We start from the raw sequence: 14,712 nt of genomic DNA, 5'->3' as shown, positions 1-14,712 counted from the left end.
CTTCTTCAGTGTTACTGGTTGGGGCATAGACTTGGATTACTGTGATATTGAATGGTTTGCCTTGGAAATGAACAGAGATCATTCTGTTGTTTTTGAGATTGCATCCAAGTACTACATTTCGGACTCTTTTGTTGACCATGATGGCCACTCCATTTCTTCTGAGGGATTCCTGCCCACAGTAGTAGATATAATGGTCATCTGAGTTAAATTCACCCATTCCAGTCCATTTCAGTTCACTGATTCCTAGAATGTTGACATTTACTCTTGCCATCTCTTGTTTGATCACTTCCAGTTTGCCTTGATTCATTGACCTGACATTCCAGGTTCCTATGCAATATTGCTCTTGACAGCACTGGACCTTGCTTCTATCACCGGTCACATCCACAGCTGGGTATTCTTTTTTGCTTTGGCTCCATCCCTTCATTCTTTCTGGAGTTATTTCTCCACTGATATCCAGTAGCATATTGGGCACCTACTGACCTGGGGAGTTTCTCTTTCTTTATCCTATCATTTTGCCTTTTCATACTGTTCATGGGGTTCTCAAGGCAAGAATACTGAAGTGGTTTGCCATTCCCTTCTCCAGTGGGCCACATTCTGTCAAATCTCTCCACCATGACCTGCCCGTCTTGGGTTGCCCCATGGGCATGGCTTAGTTTCATTGAGTTAGACAAGGCTGTGGTCCTAGTGTGATTAGTTGACTAGTTTTCTGTGAGTATGGTTTCAGTGTGTTTGCCCTCTGATGCCCTCTTGCAATACCTACCATCTTACTTGGGTTTCTCTTACCTTGGGCGTGGGGTATCTCTTCATGGCTGCTCCAGCAAAGCGTAGCCAGGTAAATAGACAACCCTCAGAATGGGAGAAAATAATAACCAAGGAAACAACTGACAATAAATTAATTTCCAAAATATATAAGCAGCTCATACAACTCAATATCATAAAAGTAAACAACCCAACAATAAAGTGGGAAAGGAACCTGAAGAGACATTTCTCCAAAATGGCTAACAAGCACATGAAAAGATGCTCAACATCACATTATTAGAGAAATGCAAATCAAAACTACAATGAGATACCAACTCACACCAGGCAGAATAGCTACCATCAAAAAGTCTACGAACAATAAATGCTGGAGAGGGTGTGGAGAAAAGGGAACACTCTTTCATTGCTGGTGGGAATGTAAACTGATACAGCCACTATGGAAGATGGTAAGGAGATTCCTTAAAAAGCTAGGAATAAATCCACCATATGACCCAGCAATCTCACTCCTAGGAATATACCGTGAAGAAACCAAAATTTTAAAAAGCACATATACCCCAATGTTCATTACAGCACAATTTACAATAGCTAGAAAATGAAAGCAACCTAGATGTCCATCAACAGATGAATGGATAAAGAAACTGTGGTACATATATATTCCACTATATATATGTACAGTGGAATACTACTCAGCCATAAAAGGAACACATTTGAATGTGTTCCAATGAGGTGGATGAACCTAGAGCCTATTATACAAAGTGAAGTAAGTCAGAAAGAGAAAAATTAATATCAGATACTGACACAAATATATGGAGTCTAAAAAGATGGCACTGATGAATTTATTTTCAGGGCAGCAATGGAGAAAGAGACAGAGAACAGACCTATGGACATGGGGGGAGGCGGGGAGGGAGAAGGGAGATGTATGGAGAAAGTAACATGGACATTTACAATACCATATGTAAAATAGATAGCTAATGATAATTTGATGTATGACTCAGGGAACTCAAAACAGGGGCTCTGTGACAGACTGAAGGGTGGAGTGGGGAGGGAGGTTCAGAAAGGAGAGGACATGGGTATACCTATGGCTGATTCTTGTTGATGTATGACAGAAAACCACAAAGTTCTGTAAAGCAATTATCCTTCAATTAAATTAAAAAAAAATGGATAGCATCAGTGACTCAATGGATGTGAATTTGAGCCAACTCTGGGAGATAGTGAAGGACAGGGAAGCCTTGCATGCTGTAGTCCATGGGGTCACAAAGAGTTGGACACAACTTAGCAACTGAACTACAAATTAAACTGAAATGATTCTTGTAATGGGAGAGAGAGAATTTATGTTTCTTACTTCAAACATTATATACTTAATATTAAACCAAATACTTGGTCCAATATCTTCAGTCATGAATTCCGAATTGCTCAACAAATTAATGACATTAAACACTAAAGAAAAATATCAGTTATATTTTCTCCTAAATACAAGTGTTTATGCTATGTATTATTAAAGATTTTAGTTAATTTAGCTTTTAAATACCTGCCACATGACGGTCAACATTATAATTAAAAACTGTTCTATAACATTTTCTTAGCAGTTATTCAGAAAAACTCTAAAGCAAATCAATCTTAACCACTCCATTTTACAGATTAGGAAATTTACCAAAAGCTGAAAAAATGCCTCAAGTTCAATATTGATTCAATGGTAAAATAAACTACTAAACTCAAGCCCTCAGGCTTTATTTCATTATGCAACAAACTCTCTACTTGCTTGTATTTTGCATGGAATAGATTTAGATAATGAATCCTGCTAGATATATTTATTAGTTTAAGGGAATATTCATTGTCAGAATAAACAGTAATCAGTTTAAAAATGAATAAATAAATATCTATGTTAAAATAGTTTATCAAGTGAGAGATCTGTATATGCATGAAAGTTGCTCAGTTGTGTTTGACTCTTTGCAACCCCATGGACTGTAGCCTGCCAGGCTCCTCTGTCCATGAAATTCTCCAGGCCAGAATACTGGAGTGGATAGCCATTCCCTTCTTCATGGGATCTTCCCAATCCAGGGATTAAACTCAGGTCTCCCAGACTGCAGGTGGATTCTTTACCATTTATCAAGTGAGAGAGCCCTACAGGACTTTAGAAATTTACAGTTTATTTTTCTTAATTTTAAAAGGGAGGGAAGCTATGTTACTCTAAAAGAAAACACAGAAACAAAACAAACAAAAAAACCCTAGTAAATAGCAATAACCAGTCTGAAATCCCAAGAGAAGCTCTGATATAGCAGTTAATATAATCTGTTTTAAGAACTACTATCTGGATTTTTTGATAGATAAAAGTAATTTAATATTTAAAATTATAGGGAAAGATAGGTATAACATTTATCTATATATAATCTTTCATCCACATGGTGAAAATATTTCAAAATTCATTTTTTACATACATACTTTTAAATGAATTGAAAATGTATAAGTTATACAAAAGAAACCCAGATATCAGATCTTAAAGCTTGTCTTTATTAATGTACTGTTAGATGTCTATAAAGTTATAGAAAGACACAGGATTATGTGTGCTGGGGCCAAAACCAAGTCTGTTTGTAACCTTTGAAAGTTCTCAAAATTCTTGAGGCAATCTGGATAATTGTCTTTAGTATCTTCTTGTCAATTCTCTGCAGTCTCTTTAAAATTCTTCTCCATCATTCCTCAAGCCAAACCCTCTCTCTTACCTCACACAGAAGATGAGAATATCCACCAGATCTTCCTACTTGCCCAGACCAGAAAACCTAAGTATTAGTCATCCAAGCCTATAGTTATCTCATGTTCTCTAGTCTAAAACGTCCATGCTACAAATCCTTCTCCACTTAAGGCTTAATTCTTCTACCAATGCTTTCCATAGACTCCACTGCATCATCACAGGGAGTATAATTCATCACTATTCTCTGTTCTATGAGAACACAATTTATATTAGTAGCTAAAAACAAAAATAAATTGTTTCACCATTCTTCTCAGTATATCATCATCATCTCTCTTATCCTTAAACTTCCTGTAACAGTTGTTTCAGAAGGTCAGAGTTTCTGCGTGTAAGCAATAGAGATAATTTTGCATAAAATAGCTGGAATTTAAGAAGTCCTGGGAAAAAATAGGGAGCTTTCAGAACTGAGAAAAGGCAGAGGCCCTGTAAAATAAATAGCAGACATAATTTGTCCAGCACATCAGCTATGCTCTTCATGACCACCCTGACTAGACTGCTCTCTTGGCCAAAGTTGAATGCTTTATTTCTCTTGGTGAAATGCATTTTTAAACATCCTTTCTTTGGTGTCATTTGCATCAGTTCCCTGAACCTGGACCATGGCCTGTGTGTTGGCTGCCTTCAGGTTCTAAGAAAACCAGTCTCTTCTATTAAGATATTGTGATTAGAGCTGTGGCCCCAAATGAGCCTCCCTAACATTGCAGATAAAAGTGGATTTCACAATAGGGAGAGGTAGACAAAAGATTACTATCCAGCCTTTTATCACCAAATCTGTCCAGATTTCACACTTTCTTCATTTCTCAGTGCCGTACCACGTTGTTCCATGCTACAAGCTTGCTCAAGCTTTTTCTCTCAGTGCTGCTAATTGCCTTAGAGTTTGTGAATAAAAGTTGGCCCAAAAGTTCATTCTGTTTTTTTCCTTAACATCTTATGGAAACTCAGAATGAACTTTTTGGTCAACACAATAAATGACCACTTCTCAGTCTTTATAAAATTTTGATCTTTCAGCACTATTTGTTAGACTTGACTGAAAAACATCTGCTTGCAACATATTTCCTCTGGCTGGAATGTTCTCACTGATTCCTCTTTCTTTTCCTACTTTATGATTATTGCTTCAAGTTCTATTTTTTTCCACATACTTCAGTGCCCTGGTTCCTCAATACTATGCCTTTGCCCTCTGTCCTCCTTACTTTGTATCTTATATACTTTACATTCTTGGGTGTCTTCATTCTCATTTTATTAGTGTAGAAGGATTTTAATAATATATATATATATACACACACACATAAGTTATATATATATATATATATATATATATATATATACACACACACACACACACACACACACACAATAAACAATGCTGTATTCCCAAATCTTTCTTCTAATCTTTCTTTATTCAATGACATGACCCTCATTCTTATATTTCAGTCCTCATCTTAAATTTTATATCCTCAAAGAAACATTTCCTTATGTCCTCATTATTTTCTGTTACTGAGTTTCACATTTACTTTAAAGCCTTTATCCCAATTTATTATGCTACACTTACTTACATTTCTGTTCCATCATCATATATGTGTTCAGGAAAAATATTTTATTTGAAATAAAACCACACCTGGAAAATCATGAGAAAAAACATGCAAATTTGTAATCAGAGCACTAAAAACAAACAAAAACCAGTAGTAAATTTAAATCTCTACTGGTGTATAGAGCCAGCTTTATACTTGACTCTTTATAGCCTTAACCCTTTTGGCCTGAGTTTTTCTCCTTTGAAATAGGTACTTGATGGCTTTTGTACTCAAAACACATCACTTTTATAAAAATTTAATTCAGGATATATACATCTTAATTATTTTTAATACAGAGGAATTTGTCTTAGAGCTTCTTCATCTATATTCTAATTGATAACTATATAAGACACTATTTGCATTCACATAAGGAAATTCTAAATCCTAAAGGAGATCAGTCCTGGGTGTTCATTGGAAGGATGCAGAAGCTGAAACTCCAATACTTTGACCACCTGATGTGAAGAGCTGACTCATTGGAAAAGACCCTGATGCTGGGAAAGATTGAGAGCAGGAGGAGAAGGGGATGACAGAGGATGAGATGGTTGGATGGCATCACCGACTCAGTGGACATGAGGTTGAGCGAACTCCAGGAGTTGGTGATGGACAGGAAGGCCTGGTGTGCTGCAGTTCTTGGGGTTGCAAACAGTCGGACATGACTGAGCAACTGAACTGAACTGAAGGAAATTCTATAGGATTTTAAGCTTTTTTCTTCAGACTTCCCTTTAAATTTTGACAAAGCTCACCTTTGGTCTCTTCAAAAACTTAACATGTTGTGTGTAGGGGAATATGTGTGAGCCAACAAGACTTTGCATTATATTAATACCTTTCAGATGTATATCAATCACACATGAACTAAAGCATTAAAGGAACACATTTCCTACAGAGGAGCTTATGTTGTCATCTCTCCCATATTTTTCATCTCCACACAAGCAGGAAACCTGTCTCCTTTATTTCCCATCATCTACTCAGCAGCTGAATCACTGTGAGAAACCACTGGATTAAATACTAAAAGGAAAACTGAAAGTGTTAGTTGCTCAATCATGTCCAACTCTTTGAGAGCCCATGGACTGTAGCCCACCAGGCTTCTCTGTCCTTGGGATTCTGCAGGCAAGAATACTAGTATGGTTGCTATTCCCTTCTCCAGGGGATTTTTCCCAATCCAGGGATTGAAACTGGGTCTCCTGCATTGCAGGTGGATTCTTTACCGTCTGAGTCACCAGGGAGGCATACTAGTACATGAATTAAATGAGTAAATAGGCCATATATTTTCTTAAACATAATCATTTCTTTCTTTCTGGCTCTTCTCCAGACACACAAATGAATGTCCTCAACTTTGTGCCTACAGTCCCACGTTAATTTTGTCACTAATCCCTTTGATTCCAATTTGTTTCTTTTAAAATCATATTCCATTTTGTGGCCAGTATTCCTTTAAAACTGAAGATTAGATGGAGTTATGGTGTCCAAAACTTCTTAGAGGATTCTTTCTGCAATAAGGGTAATGACATCTGCATATCTGAGATGTCATTGATATTTCTCCTGACAATCTTGATTCTAACTTGTGCTTCATCCACTCCGGCATTACATATTATGTACTCTACATGTAAGTTAAAAGAGCAGGGAAACGATATATAGCCTTGACGTGCTCATTTCCCAATTTGGAAGCCATCCATCATCCCATGTCCAGTTCTAACTGTTGCTTCTTGGCCTGCATACAGATTTCTCAGGAGGCAGATAAAGTGGTCTGGTATTCCCGCCTTTTTAAGAATTTTCCACAGTTTGTTGTGATCCGCGCAGTCAAAGGCTTTGGCATAGTCAATAAAGCAAAAGTAGATATTTTTCTGGAACTCTTGCTTTTTCTATGATCCAACAGATGTTGGCAATTTGATCTCTGGTTCCTCTGTCTTTTCCAAATTCAGCTTGAACATCTGGAACGTCTTTGTTCACATACTACTGAAGCTTCTTCGTTTGAGGAATTTAAACACTAATTAGCTGTTGTATGAGATAAGTGCAATCGTGCAGTAGTTTGAACATTCTTTGGGATTGGAATGAAAACAGCTTTTCCAGTCCTGTGGCCATTGCTGAGTTTTCCAAATCTTCTGGCATATTGAGTGCAGCACTTTCACAGCATTATATTTTAGGATTCGAAATAGCTCAGTTGGAATTCCATCACCTCCACTAGCTTTGTTTGTAATGATGCTTCCTAAGGCCCACTTGACTTCACATTCCAGGATGTCTGGTCTAGATGAGTGATCACACCACTGTGGTTATCTGGGTCATTAAGATCTCTTTTTGTATAGTTTTCATGTGTATTCTTGCCACCTCTTCTTAATATCTTCTGCTTCTGTTAGGTCCATACCATTTCTGTCCTTTATTGTGCCCATATTTGCATGAAATATTCCCTTGGTATCTCTAATTTTCTTGAAGACATCTCTAGTCTTTCCCATTCTGTTGTTTTCCTCTATTTCTTTGCATTGATCACTGAGGAAGGCTTTCTCATCTCCCCTTGCTATTCTTTGGAACTCTGCTTTCGAATGGGTATATCTTACCTTTTCTCCTTTGCCTTCAGCTTTTCTTTTTTCCTTAGCTATTTGTAAGGCCTCCTCAGACAACCATTTTGCCTTTTTGCATTTCTTGTTTTGGGGAATGGTCCTGATCACTGCATCCTCTACAGTGTCCCAAACCTCCATCCATTTTTATTCAGGCACTCTATCACATCTAGTCCCTTGAATCTGTTTGTCACTTCCACTGTATAATTGTAAAGGATTTGATTTAGGTCATACCTGAATGGTCTAGTGGTTTTCCCTACTTCAAATTAAGTCTGAACTTTGCAATAAGGAATTCATGATCTGAACCACAGTCAGCTCCCATTCTGGATTTGCTGACAGTTTAGAGCTTCTCCACCTTTGGCTGCAAAGAATATCATCAATCTGATTTCAGTATTGACCATCTGGTGATGTCCCTGTGTAGAGGCATCTCTTGTGTTGTTGTAATAAGAAATAAAAACTCTCTATTTTCTTGGGCTCCAAAATCACTGCAGATGTTGACCACAGCCATGAAATTAAAAGAAATTTTCTCCTTAGAAGAAAAGCTATGACAAACCTGGACAGCATATTAAAAAGTACAGACGTTACTTTTGCTGACAAAGGTCATCTTGTCAAGGCTATGGTCTTTCCAGTAGTCACATATGGATGTGAGAGTTGAGCCATAAAGAAAGCTGAACACTGAAAAATTGATGCTTTTGAACTGTGCTGTTGGAGAAGACTCTTGAGAGTCCCTTGGACTGCAAGGTGATCCAACCAGTCAGTCCTAAAGGAAATCAGTCCTGAATATTCATTGGAGGGACTGATGCAGAAGCTGAAACTCCAATACCTTGGCCACCTGATGTGAAGAACTGATTCATTGGAAAAGATCTTGATGCTGGAAAAGATTGAAGGCAGGAGGAGAAAGGGACAACAGAGGATGAGATGGTTGGATGGCATCACCGGCCAACTCGATGGACCTGAGTTTGAATAAGCTCTGGGAGTTGGTGATGGACAGGGAAGCCTAGCATGCTGCAGTCCTTGTGCTCCCAAAGAGTCAGACATTACTGAGTGACTGAACTGAACTGAGAGGATCCTTATTGACCTGCAGGTTGGATTAGCTATTTTCTTAATACAAGGATACCCATCATCAAGGTAGCATCTATTCTATGAAGCATCACTTCATGCCACTCTCTGTTTTATAGTTAACCCTCTGGTAAAAATTAAATTTAAATTAGCCTTGTGCAGACATCCTTACATTCTCCTCTTATCTCATAGACTCCATCAACTTCACTTCTCCTTTAAAACCTTAACCAAGAAGCTAACTAACTAATTAACTAACATTAATTAACAATATACTTTTTAGGGCACCCTGATGCTAAATCTACATATTAACCTTTATTTATCCTTGTCAAGTTCCAAGTTCATGTTTTTGGTTGCTTTAAATTAATATTTACAGTAATTCTCACCTAAAGGCCTGTGGTCTTATCATCATTAACATTATAACATGTTTTCCCAGGTACCCATAAAATTTCTTTGCTCCTTTCCAACTCTACTCAAAATTTTTTCAGCACAGTGGCCTTCTTTGAATCTCTACATACAACAGTATTATTCGCCTCTTTCTATCCCTTTTAACTGGCCATATTTTCTTCATAATAATTATCACCATTATTTTTTGTTTGCTTATTATCTCTCTTCTCACCAGAGTATAAGTTCCATGTAAATAAGAATTCATTTCTGTGGAAGGGGAATGTCATATCCTCAGCTTTGCTAACCACGTTTGTGAAATCATACTCAAATATTAAAAGAAAAGAGTAGAAAGTGACAAGCCTTCCCTAATTGTCTTTTATTCTGGACCCTATATATCACTTTCCATCAGGAGTTTGAAATGAGATGTCTAATACCCAGTCCTTACTGAATGCATCCATCAGTGTGCCAAAGAGATTTCTAACACACGCAGGTATGAAGTTTAATTACACTCACTTCTCTCCTCACTTTCAAATGAACCCCCCACCTTTCTCACCATCCTTCTCTCTAATGGTTACATTACTCTCCAAGGAACCCAGATGGAAACCTTGGACGACACCCATGCTGCATGTTCTGATCACCACAGATGGGCATTGTCTCTCCTCAATAAAGCAATGCCAGCCTCGAGTGCTATGTGGCTGAAAGATGTTCTTCATGATCTTTTTGCCAAACAGGTTACTATGCTTTCACAAGTGTGAGAAGAGAAAGGGCCTGTATCCCTGTAAATAATGCAGCTTTAGTTCTCTTTTAATTCATTGGTCTTAATAGTTAAGCTTCAGGTCATCTGATACAATGATCCTCTTAAGAGGAAGATACTGAAAGGTGACCCAAGTAGTCACCATGTGCCTGCTTTAAAAAATGACTTTTAAAACTATCATTGTCCCTTTATTTTTTCTCCTGGGAGCAGTGAGGACTGGTGTTCTGTTTTAGCTTTCATAAGTCTCTGAAATATTAATGAATATTTAATTAGTCTCAGGATATTAATGAACTTTAAGGTCATAATGCAACGTAGACCAAGAAAGAAAATATCTTCTGTTCTCTGCCAGATTATCTAAAAACATTCATCAGAATGTACACAATGAATTCAAACTAAACCAGAAAGGATGGCCCTGATTTAAACATAAACGCTTTCCCATGATTATATCCCCCAATGGAATTAATATTTAAAAATCCAAATATATGCTCCTCTAAGATCTTATTCAATTAACCCATAGTTAAATGATTCCCAATCAGATGTCTGGCAAAGAGGATAAGATTTTTTTCAGCAAAAAAAGGGGTTTAGAACAGAAGCCAGCACATAGTAAATATGCACTCATTTTTTAAGTAGCCATGTACGAATGTGAGAGTCAGATCATTAAGAAGGCTGAACAACGAAGAATTGATGCTTTCAAATTGTGGCACTGGAGAAGACTCTTGAGAGTCCCTTGGACAGCAAAGAGATTAGACCAGTCAATCCTAAAGGAAATCAACCCTGAGTATTCATTGGAAAGACTGATGCTGAAGCTCTAATACTTTGGTCACATGACGTGAAAAGCCAATTCATTGGAAAAGACCTTAATACTGGAAAAGACTGAAGTCAAAAGAAGTAGGGGGTGGCAGAGGATGAGACAGTTAGACAGCATCACTGACTCGATAGACATGAACCTGAGCACACTCCAGGAAATCACAGTGAAGGACAGAGGAGTCTGAAGTGCTGCAGTCCATGGTGTCACAAGAGTTGGACATGATTTAGTGCCTGGGCAACAACAACAACACACCATATAAATAGTAGAAATTTTCCTTTTGCAAAGTTCTTAAAGTCACTAAGGAACATAACAGAGTGCCATGATTATATCAGTCAGAATGGATGGGGTTAGACTGCAGTGATTAACAACCCTGGCATCTCAGTGGATGATACAAAGTTTTATGTCATTACATGTCCAAGCCCTACAGTTCTTCCCCATGTTGTCTTCATTGTCTTTGCATAGAAAGAGTGAATTATTATATATAGCAATCTGTCATAGCTCTAATCATGAAAATTATAAAATTCAAAAATTCACTTATTTATTTAAAAAAAAAAAAAACAGGGGGAGAAACATGTTGTCATGAACCAGGTTCAGTGCTAGGTATGGTATATTTTCATTTTTAATTTTCACATTGTGGAGTAGCTAATATTTATCCCCATCTTACAGACAAGAACACTTAAGTCAAGAGCACACCTCTTGTGTGCTCTTGTGTGGGCTCCACAGATGGTTCAGAGGTAGGGAATCCACCTGCAAGGCAGGAGACGTGGGTTCGATCCCTGAGTCAGGAAGATCCCCTGGAGGAGGGCATGGCAACCCATTCCAGTATTCCTCCTGGGAAAATCCCATGGACAGAGGACTTAAGTCAAATGATAGATTTTAGATAGTTTTACAACCTTAAGTAGTATAAGTTATTCAAACTGAATCTTAGTTGGCAAAATGGTACCAAGTAAGTAAGTACTGGTACCATTTCAAACACACCTATAAAATCATACATATCTACAGATTCATATTTGATCTACCAACATCCTAAGGTACAATAAACTCAATATTTAAGAATTTTAATGAGGAATTTTACATTTTTTAAAAATCTAGTTATATTATCAGAGAAGGCAATGGCACCCCACTCCAGTACTTTTGCCTGGAAAATCCCATGGGCGAAGGAGCCTGGTAGGCTGCAGTCCATGGGGTTTCAAAGAGTCAGACACGACTGAGTGACTTCACTTTCACTTTTCACTTTCATGCACTGGAGAAGGAAATGGCAACCCACTCCAGTTTTCTTGCCTGGAGAACCTCAGGGACGGGGGAGCCTGGTGGGCTGCCGTCTATGGGGTCGCACAGAGTCAGACACGACTGAAGCGACTTAGCAGCAGCAACAGCAGGAGCAGTTATACTCTATTTCTCTTTTTCTCCTGTACCACTGCCTCCTCCTTTTGTTTCTCTTCATAACACACTGAACTAAATCCAAAGACTAGCAGAAACAAATAACTTCTCCTTATTAGCTGATGTGCAGCAGATAAGAAAGTCTGAGGAAGCATTCAATAGGGGACTGGTTTTCTAGGGTTTTAGGGCATAGAGCTACTCTGAGAATAGGGAGCAAAGATTTCAGGACTGGAAACCACAAAGTTCCAGCCATTCTGCACACAAGTTTAAACAAAAAAGAATACTCATTGGAAACAGCCACAAGAGAAAGGCCCTCAACAATCTCCTAGGAAAGATTTAGTTGCTACTCGGTAGGTTAGCTTTAAATTTGGGGTTATTGGGGTTAGGTGGGATTTTCCAGCAAAATTACACAAGGGCTGAAAAATCCTTCAATAAGGACTCTTCCCTGAATTCTTCCACATCTGACTTTATGATCTTCAAATATTTTCCTTAGAATTATAAAAAATTTATTAAAAGCTATTTGTTAAAAATATGTATTTTTTAAAAACATGTATTTCAAAGAAAATGTTAGTTTTATTAGATCCTTATGCATGGAGAAGGCAATGGGACCCCTCTCCAGTACTCTTGCCTGGAAAATCCCATGGACAGAGGAGCCTGGTGGGCTGCTGTCTATGAGGTCACACAGAGTCAGACACAACTGAGAAAGTTCACTTTCACTTTTCACTTTCATGCATTGGAGAAGGAAATGGCAACCCACTCCAGTGTTCTCGCCTGGAGAATCCCAGGGACGGGGGAGCCTGGTGGGCTGCCATCTATGGGGTCACACAGAGTCGGACACGACTGAAGCGACTTAGCAGCAGCAGCAGCAGCATGCATTCTATGTACTTTGCCAAAGACTGTTCATCCAATTTGTGTAAATAGGAAAATTATCAAAGTCATAGTAATAGTGAAAGAAAAATGAAGGTCAAGGTTACTGCTTAGAACTTAAGTCTATTTGATGCCCAGTTCACTTCCCTTTCTGATGTAGCCATTGAATTTTTTGAATTGGTTAAAAATCTAAACAGGGTCGACCTAGAGACTGTCATACTTAGTTAAGTATATCAGAGAATGACAAACACTGTATGACATCATTTATATACAGAATCTAAAAAGAAATTATACAAATAAACTTATTTACAAAACAGAAACAGACTTAAAGAGTGAACTTATGGTTTGGCGGGCAGGGAGCAGGGTAGGAGGAGGGATAGTTAAGGAGTTTGAAATTGACATGTACACACTGCTATATTAAAAATGGATAAACACCAAAGACCCACTGTACAGCACAGGGAACTCTACTCAATGTTATGTGGCAGTCTGGATGGGAGGGGAGTCTGGGAGAGAATGGGTACATGTATATGCATGGCTGAGTCCCTTTACTGTCCACCTGAAACTAACAACATTCCCAATCAGCTATGCTCCAACATAAAATAAGTTTAAAAATAACCAAAATAGCTGATTATTATCTAAAGTTAAATATATGCTTTCATGTTTTATGAAGCTTCTAAAAGATCATTATCAATTGACCATTTACTATTTTAATAAATGTCTATTGATTTCAAGGCTATGAATTTAGCCTAAGATTTCCAAAATATACAATTTTATAGTATAATTTTTCATGATATTGCATATTATACTTTGCTCTCTACAATTTAATTGGGTTGACAGAATCATGTTCTGAGAGAATTTAAATATCAGAGGACCAAAATCTGTTCATTGGTTACTTGGTTCTACACAAGTGTTTGTTTGTTTTCTCCTATATTCCATTATGGATTTGCTTTTATTTCCTTAAAAGAGCAACTTTTCTGTGTGTACTTGTTCTTGCTCTTTATATTTTTATTTTTGATGCCAAAGGTTTACCTTTTTTACCAGGTTCCATAAAATAATTACTTTCATTTTTATAAAGAGTTTGCTTTATTCCATAAACATTGTGGGGATGTTTTTGTTGCCTTCAATTCCATGGACTTTGCGTAGTACATCTGCTTTCATGCCATAAATCCTAAGACTAAATCACAATTTCCTCCCAAGTGAGATGAAATGGATCTGAATTAGATACCGGAAAAGAAAACTGCTGTGCTATTTGTTACAGCTGGCCAACTTTGCTCAATTGAAGCGACAGGGATGTGTTGAAAAGCAGGCTGTTTCCATAAGGTCATTATGAAACTCACTCATGGAATTGGCAGCAGAAAATTTCAAAGAATCCTCCCTTGGAGTGTAGCTGTTTCAGTACAACTAAAGTAGCAATCATCTTTACATCCACAGCTAAGCACAGCAAAATTGGTAATTTGAAAGAAACTTCCAGGATTTTGATGTGTTATGTTGATTATAAATTTTGGATAGTTTTCTTTTAATTCTATTGCTTACAGTTGGAGTAATACAGACAGAACTTTATTTTGTAAAAAACATATAAAGAGGCAAATTTGTCTGTAGACAGTTATTTTTGACAATCATTTGGAAGAGGGAAGAAAGAGATATGAGTCACAACAAAAAGAATTAGTTATTTAAAAATTCTTCTTGGAAATCTTTCTTACTGTGGCACCAAAATATTACCATGTTCTCCTTACTCACTGATACCCATTTTATCCCAAGGACAAAAGTAACCAAAATATAAGTTCACTATAAAAGCAAATGTATGGGAATTTATAGTAAAATCACGGGCTGCTCATTTGGATGTGCGAATT

This window comes from Bos javanicus, chromosome 16, assembly GCF_032452875.1.
Source record: "Bos javanicus breed banteng chromosome 16, ARS-OSU_banteng_1.0, whole genome shotgun sequence".
Classification (NCBI taxonomy): Eukaryota; Metazoa; Chordata; class Mammalia; order Artiodactyla; family Bovidae; genus Bos; species Bos javanicus.
This window is presented reverse-complemented; position numbering follows the sequence as displayed.